The sequence below is a fragment of the Rhagoletis zephyria genome, unplaced genomic scaffold, assembly GCF_001687245.7.
Source record: "Rhagoletis zephyria isolate East Lansing unplaced genomic scaffold, Rhagoletis_zephyria_1.1 Rzeph_scaffold_07842, whole genome shotgun sequence".
Classification (NCBI taxonomy): Eukaryota; Metazoa; Arthropoda; class Insecta; order Diptera; family Tephritidae; genus Rhagoletis; species Rhagoletis zephyria.
In genome coordinates this window covers 20,821-29,509 of record NW_016164924.1, presented here as the reverse complement: position 1 = coordinate 29,509, position 8,689 = coordinate 20,821, and the positions used below count along the sequence as shown (strand labels likewise).

The 8,689-nt window shown below is 36.6% G+C and overlaps 1 long non-coding RNA gene across 1 annotated transcript in view; it reads right to left on the bottom strand.

The window, feature by feature from the left end:
• LOC108374559 (uncharacterized) overlaps positions 1 to 8,689 on the bottom strand; it is a 16,930-nt gene continuing 8,241 nt past the window's right edge. Inside the window, exon 3 of the long non-coding RNA XR_001849061.1 lies at positions 1 to 72. This is a non-coding gene — a long non-coding RNA (uncharacterized LOC108374559). The remainder of the gene's footprint in view (positions 73 to 8,689) is intronic.

Below are 8,689 nucleotides of genomic sequence, written 5' to 3'. Positions count from 1 at the left end.
ATATTTCTTACTTACCTAGGACTCCTTTCCGACTCATATATTCTGAGCGTTCAGAATATGTTTGCGGGGATACTGCGCTCGTAACTGTCAAAGTATGCGGCTAATTAGCTGAATGTACGTAAAAGTTTTTATTACTCGCAGGGCGTTAGAGAAGAATTCTAAGTAAATTCGTATGAAATTTGTACTCGCTTTATACCCTTTAAAAACAGTCGTACTAATTTTAGAGTCAGAAAAGTCTCAGATTTCAGAGTTGTAACGCTCATTATGAGCTGAAACAATAGAGTCAGAAAAGAGAATATCGTCGCTGGAATTATGAAATAGTGTAACATGAAAAGTATAGTTTTGAGAAAAACGAATTGGAAGTTTTTATAAACCATTACAAACCATACAAATACAATTTCATTTTTCGGGAATAAATTAGTGAGCCAAAGAGATATTTAAGAAAACTAAAAATTTTTCTAATAGATTACAGGATTATCTATCCAGTGGTGGAATTATCGAATAATAGTGTATGTGGCATTTACACTGTTTCTTTATTCGAGCGACGATATGTGCTTTCTTATGAAGGCAAGGCCAACGTGAAACCAAGCTTTCTGATTATTAAAAACAAATATTCGTTATAATTCTATTATTACCTCTACGTGAACTTGGTTACTTTTATTCAACTCAGAATTTATGACACCAAAAGAGTCAGTTAAGTTAACTGGTCTCAGAGTCATATTTATGACGAAGTGATGACTCATTTTAGACTCATAAATTCTGATCACCTAGAAAATTGTTAAAGGGTATTGCAACATTTTGGCTGCTCAAGCTACATATTCGTCTATATGAGTAAAAAAAAAATAAAATAAATCGATATTGTCACTTGATTTCACATTCATTGCACATCAGTTGGCGCTATAAAAATAGTAGCTCTACAACAACCACAAATAATCCTGTACACACTACAACGGCAAACATTTCTATTTTCAACCTCTATCCACTCTTCTGCACATCCTTCCGTTTACACCTCGAAATTCATGGCACACATTTTTTGGTACTAATTTGAAATTTTTCCATGCACCTAATGGAATTTTCCAATACGCTTTTAATCGACAATGTTAAAAATAGTATATGACCCATCTTCGATTCTCGCCTCCCCACCTTCTGGCAGCAGATTGCGGACATGAGATAATCGAATTTAATTTTTATGTGGATATAAATTTCCGGGAGTGATATGGGAAAGTGGGTTGAGATGCTTAATGCTATAAATTATGTATTTGGCCTTTTTTTTTGAAAATCATAGCTGGTCATAAAAAAATATTGAATGTAGGTAACGTGTTGCTTCTGTAAATACGACAGGTGATTTTGTAAGTGGCCTTTTGCTAAGTGACCTTAGCATAAACCGGCACGAAAGTTTGGATCAAATCACATTTTTTTTTTTGCAAAAATCAGCTGGAAATCGTTGGGATAACAGATATTTTGGAATACTGCTACTAAACTTCTAACAGCTAAGGGAAGTTGGCCGGAACCGAAATTTTCCACAAATGTATGATAATGTCAAAGCGTCTAGCGGACGATTATTCAATATAGCCCGCAGGAGTAAGCTACGATCTGATTGGGAGCTTTGTAAGGTTATACTGGGAATCTACTAGTTCGAGATCAGAAAGGTGAAAAGAGCTACTTAGATGGATTTCTGCGAAAACATAAAAAGATTTCATGTATCGTCTAGATTTAGGCGTATTCTCACTAGGAATCCTGACCCGGTGGGTTATATGAGGGATGAGACAGGACACTGGACGTAAGTGGCGAGGAGTCATTGGGCTTGCTTCTAGATACTCACTTTCCTTCCAAAACTTCCCCAGAGGAAATTTTCTAAAGGAGCAGCGCGAACGACTATTAGACTCTGGAAACCCGATTGTTTGCCCGACTAAAGGACTGGGAACCCTTCTTCTCTGCTTGGTTCCCCTCAAGTAAGAATTGAGCCGGGCGATCTTCTGGAGAGGGGTCTTCTGTGGAGAGCTTTCCATCAGGACTAAGTTCAGGATTCCGGACTGATGCAGTGTATTTCAGGCGAAAGTATCTGCTATCAAGCAGGCGTTCGAGTCACTGCTTAGGAGTGCAGTGACAGTCAGGGAGATAAGCATTTATTCTGATTTCGAAGCGGTTATCAGGGCCTTAAGTGCGTTGGAGGTGCGCTCTAACTTTGTTTAAGAATTTCATCTCTCTCTCTCTCTCTCAGTAACGTCGGAATACTTCGGTATAATGCTCATTCGGGTTCCGGGTCACAGCGACATAGCGAGAACTGTGTGGCTAACGAATTGACTAGGAAAGCTACACTTGAAACCATTGATGGCTTGTGGTATACTCTTGGATAGATGGGTCTCATGTCAGCTCAGCGAGTGCTGGGTCAAAACCAGGCCATGCACAATTGCAAGATCCTTCTGGCGAGGGTGGAGAGGGAGCGGTCGAGGGCACTCCTTACACTAACCAAGCCACAACTCTCACTCATGGTGGACGTTTTAACGTGTCACTGTCCAATCAGTATTAACGCAGTAAGACTGAACATATTTCCTGATCCCGTATGTCGAAGGTGGCTAGAAGATGGTGAGGTGGAATCACCTTAACGCTACCTTTTTAGATGCCCAGCGTTTGCGAAGCTAAGTCGAAAGTTTTCCAGTTACCGAAATTTTTCGAATCATCGAAGTTTATAGTTTTCGAAATTTATCGAATTATCCATATTTATTGAGTTAAGGTAACGTATCAAATTATTCAAATTTATCAATGTTTATTGAGTTGTCGAAATTTATAGACACTGAAAATTAGCTTTTGAAACTCACGGATAGTTATCGATCTACAAAGATGTATGAGATTATCAAAATTTATCAAGCTATCGATGTTTATTAAATTTTCATTATTATAGAGTTAACGAAATTTATCGGGTTATCGTATTCTTTCAATTTTTCCATGTGTCGATTTTTTTAGATTTACTGAAATTTTCGGAAGTTTTGGAAATATCAGGATTATATCAGCTTATGGGGATTTTACTGCCTATCAAATATTATCGTTTTACCGGAGTGTAAAGAGTTATCGAAACTATTTAGTCGACAGCTTTCGAGTAATATGGAGCTCTCCAAGGGGCTTAAAAAACTAGAAAAAACAGTTGAATTTCTAATAGTATATTTAAAACAAGAAATACATTTCACTGTGCGTTAATACTTAAACATTTATCGAAATTCCGATTGTTTCATTTTTTGGTGTATATTTTTAATTCATTCGATGCATCTAAGTTATCGATATTTTTATACGGTACATTGATATGCATCGATGAAATATTTCGATGAATCAGATCAAACAAATAAATATCTATGTATTTTTTGACTTGCATCCCAACCATTTTTTAACAGTACTGCCACTCGATTTAGGTCATTATACCAAAATGCTATAAGTAAAAACACTTCGTTAGCAATAGAATAACTTCCAGCTAAACGTCAGATCTAAAAATAATCTTCTTCCAACTCTATTCACTTATTGCGTCTATTCAAACAATTAACCTCTACAAACATACGCAATTGCTCGTGGTTAGACTTTAGTTTAGCGTTAGGCAAATTTGGCTGCAAGAATCGCAATTCAAGCGTAGCATACCGCAAAGCTCAGAATGAAGTGGTTGAAAATCGATTTTTGGGTTGAATTGAATTTAAATAAATATGTGTGTGTCTGTGCACACATTTAACCGCTTTCATCTCGCCCTTTCTACTTGCGCCTAATCACAAGTTAAGCTAATGGCATTTGCGAACGAGTGGGTGAATGCTAATTATGACTAAGTTCCCACTACGGCCAGCTGCTGTTGTGCTACGTGCCATAGCTGCTTAATTGGCAAAGTCCAGCGTGGCAAGTATTTATGCGTGGCGAGTGCGCGGATTAACATTTTTTTATTTTTATTATTTATTTAATACCCATCCTTTGGCACTCTCAGCAAAAAAAAAAAAACAAATCGTTGCAGTGGCATTTTTAGGGTAAAAAGCATTTTTTTAATTATTCTTCTATTGGTATATCTTAATTGGCTATTAGCATTGTTTTGTTTGAGCGCATTTTTTCATATTAAAAGAAATTTAGCCATAATGTTTACATTGAACCCCTTTTATTTCTGCGCGTTGCTTTGTTTAAAGACAAAATACTTATTGCCTGGCGGTGGCCTGCACCCAGCACTTGTCGAATTTCATGCACAGAAATTAAGGACATAAATTACTTTTAATGGCGTGAAAAACAGTTACCGGTATTTCTCACATAATTAACGAGTTGGCGTGTGCTTTTGTATTGCAATTATTTGCTCTTCATTTCTTTTATATGTATATGTATGCATGTATGTATATAAAATTTACTGCCTGCTTTCGCTTGCCTTTCGTGTCCGCTTGAGCTGATACTAAGCTCAGTATGAGGGTCAATTTCTTGCTTTACTATTCGCTCTTTCATTCCATTGTTTCTGAAGTGAAGAAAGTCAGTAGTATATATTTTCGCAGAGGCATTTGCGCTTCAATGCCTATCCGAGCAATTATTTGTTGTGTATTTGCATCTGCTTCATAAAAAAAAAATGAAATATTTATAAAGCGGCAACAATAAAGCGTTTATTTATTGCGCCTCAACAAACTCACTGCTCACTGCTCACTCATAACCCATAAACTTTCAACATTCCAAGTCATTGCCTCGCATTTGTAATATTTGTTCATGCTGCCTTTCAACAGATTATTTATGTATTCCCTGCGGCCTGCTTAAGGCATTTTTGAATAACTACTCGGCATATTCTTCTTCTGTCATGTTACATGATTTCTTGGTATGTTTTCTTATTTCAAATGCCTGAAGGGACTATTTTCTATTGTAGCAATTTTGATAATTCATTGTTGCTTAAAATGAGATTTATTATAGCTGGGGCTGTATTGCAAAAAGGCTTGTGGGTGTATGTACATACATTGCTATGATATGGGTACGCACACATAATTCAAAATTGTGTATACCCGTATTATAAAGTGTCTATCGAATAAGATGACAAATGATAAATTAGTTTTATTCAATTAATTTTAAGTGCCTACAGTGGAATATCCCTTTATTCACACGTGTCACCTGAGCCAGCCGCCTTAAGCTTCAGCATGAACTCCATAGCACCCGCGATAGTACTGCCTTGGTAGCGTTGTACCCATGGAAGGCTTTTGTCTACATTTGCTACTCCACGCTACTAGAAGAGATGTGGCCCCCTTCCACACGCAAGGACTCAAAGAATGGACAAAATTTTTTTGCTAGGCGTCCTTTTCCCGGTCTTTTCGGTCACCGGAGGAAAATTTCTTGATTCCGGACGTTGACGATTGTTCGATAATGCCCTTCGGCAATAGCATGCTGAATAGCCCACAAAAGTAAATGGCTATGTCTCGGAACTAGCTGGCTACTTCGCAGCAAGGAGCCTAACTCTGTACTCGACGAAATTCGCGACAAATATATTTACCACCTGAACAAAAATGTGGCAGCCCTCTTAAAAAATTCTCCAAATAAATATTAGGCAAAGTTATAAGCGACCCGTCTGCCAAATTTCATCTGAATCCGCCTAGCCGTTCTTGAGTGGGGAGAAGTCGCGCATGGTTCGGTTGCTCTAATTTTGAATCATCCTGTGTCGATATATGTAAACAAATTTCAACATCCCAAAATAAAACGCTTGTGAAAAATTTAATTAAATTCGACGTTTCAAAAAGGTAGCAACTCTCTTTAAAATATTTGCAAACCCAAACCTTCTTAAACATCTTTCGTCTTGCACCAATGAACCTGTACATACGTGTTTAAATTACTTAATTTCCGCAATTAAAATTCAATTTGATGTCTTTTAACATGTGGCAGCACTTCTAAATACTGTTCGGAAATAAAGCTTTTTCAAACCCATTTCTATTGATATACATCTTTTAATAATTCGTTTAACTCATTAAATTATTTTGGGTTTACTTTTAAAACAGGTGGCAACTCTGCTTAAAATTTTTTAAAACTTAGACTTTTTTAAAGCTTTTTCGTCTGACATCCATATTCCGATACAAATCTCAATTGCCTTAATTTCTAAGCATGTGGCAACACTGCTCTAAATACAGTTCGGAAATAAAGCCTTTTTTAAACTATTTCGACTGGTACCCATCTTTAAATAATTGATTTATTTTCTTAAATAATTTTGATTTAACTGTTTAAACCGGTGGCAACCCTCTCTAGATACCTCAGAAATATTCCAAATGTTCAAACTAAACATTTTTTAACACTCTTTCGTTAAGGACACATATTTTAATATTGCATATAACTTGTGTAAAATTTTATTAAACTCGACTTTTCGAAGAGGTGGCAACACTCTTCAAAATATCTTCAAAGTAAAACATATTCAAATGTCTTTTGTCTCCCACCCAAATTGTGATAAGGATTGTGTCGCTCTTTTTTAAATAGTGCTTTGTTTTCTCGATAAAAATAAAATATTCACGAAACATTTTTCATGTTTTTCCATTGCCTAAAAAAAATGGAAAAAATGAGTACTTCAGTAAAATAGGTAGGTACCAAGACAACGCCAGAGAAGAGCTGAGCAGAATGCTAGAGCACTTGCCATAGCTGATAACATTTTAATTTGCAAAACCACGACCTGAAACAAATCAAAAAGCAACGAGTTGACAACCTAAGCTTCCTTGTGGTCCTTACGAAAACGAGCGCATAGCCGCAATGCCTACGACAAGAAATAATTGCGCCTGCCAACCTGCCAGTCAGTCAGGCTGCCACGAGTTGGGAATCAAGAGAATCATTTGTCAAGCGACATTATCAGTGCGACAAGAGAACGGAAATTTACATACACGCACACACATACACGCAGTGCGAGGCGGAACCAGAGATGCCAACTTATTTAAGGTTAATTAACCGAATTCCCAAAAAAATCACCTATTTTCAGTAGAGTTCAGCCAAAATTGGATTATTTTATACATATCGATAATTCGATGAATTTGAAAGACCGATTAAATCCCGATACCTCAACAAATTCCATAGCTAGACTAATTCCGATTATATTAGATAACTCTTCATTTTGAGATCTCGATGAAATTCGATAACTGAAAAATCGATACCTCGATATACTTTGGATAACTCTATAAATTTCGATAACTCGGTTAGTTTTGATAGCTCCACATCTTTCGAAAGCTATCGATAAGCTTTAATAACTCGTCGTTACACTCTGGTGATACGATAAAATTCGATAAGCAGTGATAACTCGATACACTTAAATCACATTAAAATTTTAATATCACGATATATTTTGAAAATTTCAAAAAACTTCGATTCGATAAATTCAATAATTTCAGTTAATCAATAAATATCGACAACTCGATATGTTCGAAGAATTCCCTCCATTTCGATAACTCGACAAATTTCGTTTACTCTATAAAAATTATAATTCAATAAATATCGATAACTTGATGAGTTGCATTTACTTGACACATTTCGATAATCCCATAAATTTGTATAGCTCGATAACTATTCATTAAATTCGACTAATTTTCTTTGTCTATAAATTTCGGCAACTCAATAGACATTGATCAATTTGAATAATTTCGATTAATCAATAACAGGCATAACTTAATGAATTTCGATAACTAAAAACTTCGATGATTCGATTAATTTAGGTAACTTGATAACTTTCGATAACTAGGTTTTTTTATGATTGATTTTACTTCGATTCCTATCGAAAAATTTCAATATATTTTCTTACCCTTTCGTTACCCTAATTCTTATGTATTTCTCATTGTCTTCATTTTCGCCTTTATCTTCACTTTTTCCTTCTCTTTTTTGGCTTCATCGTTATCATTTATTTTATCATCACCGCCTTTACCTTTATTACAAAAGTTTAATTTCAAATAGGAAGTGAAACAAAATGCGAAACCAACTCAAATTGGAAAGGTTTTAACCAGAACTATACACAAATACGGAAATTTTCAATGCATGAAGGCAATTACGTTATTTTTTTTTTCAAATTACTATTGAGTAATTGTTATTACAAATTTTAATCATATTCTCAAAAGGAATGTACTAATAAAAATCGTTTGTATATTGAAATCCCTCCCAAAATTTAAAGTCACTCCCCAAAATCCCCCGCGAAATTCAAATTACACCAAAATCGGGGAATTCTCTGCCGGTTGGCATCACTGGACAGAACTCCTTTACATTTAGTATGCATAAGATATGTCGTTGAAACGGCCGTACGCCGTGAGATAGGCCACTACAAGCACACCTGTCTGCCGCACATTTCTCGCGATGGTAGTGGTGTGGTGGTTGTGGGGCGACGTTGAAGGTGAGGTCAGCATGCGGCGCGCGAACGGTTGTTTGCTGACGCAAATGTTATGAAGCGGCAGCCATAGCGGTGGTGGCCGCGTATTTTGCAGCTACCATGTGACCTGCAGCCGCAGCGGTCGCGGCATTTGGCAGCGAGTGAAAGATGAGCGAAGCGTCGAGCGAAGCCACTCGCATAGTTATGCATGCGAAATGCGAATTTTGCATATGCATAAATGTGTGCAAAAAAATGGCCGGGGTCGTTCGTGAAGAATTTACTGGCAAAACCGCGAAGAAGTGAAGTAGCGGCACTTGGCATGCAGGCATAAAAAAGTGGTAAATTAACTGCGCAAGTGGCATTTGCAAATTGCACTCACACGATTTTCTT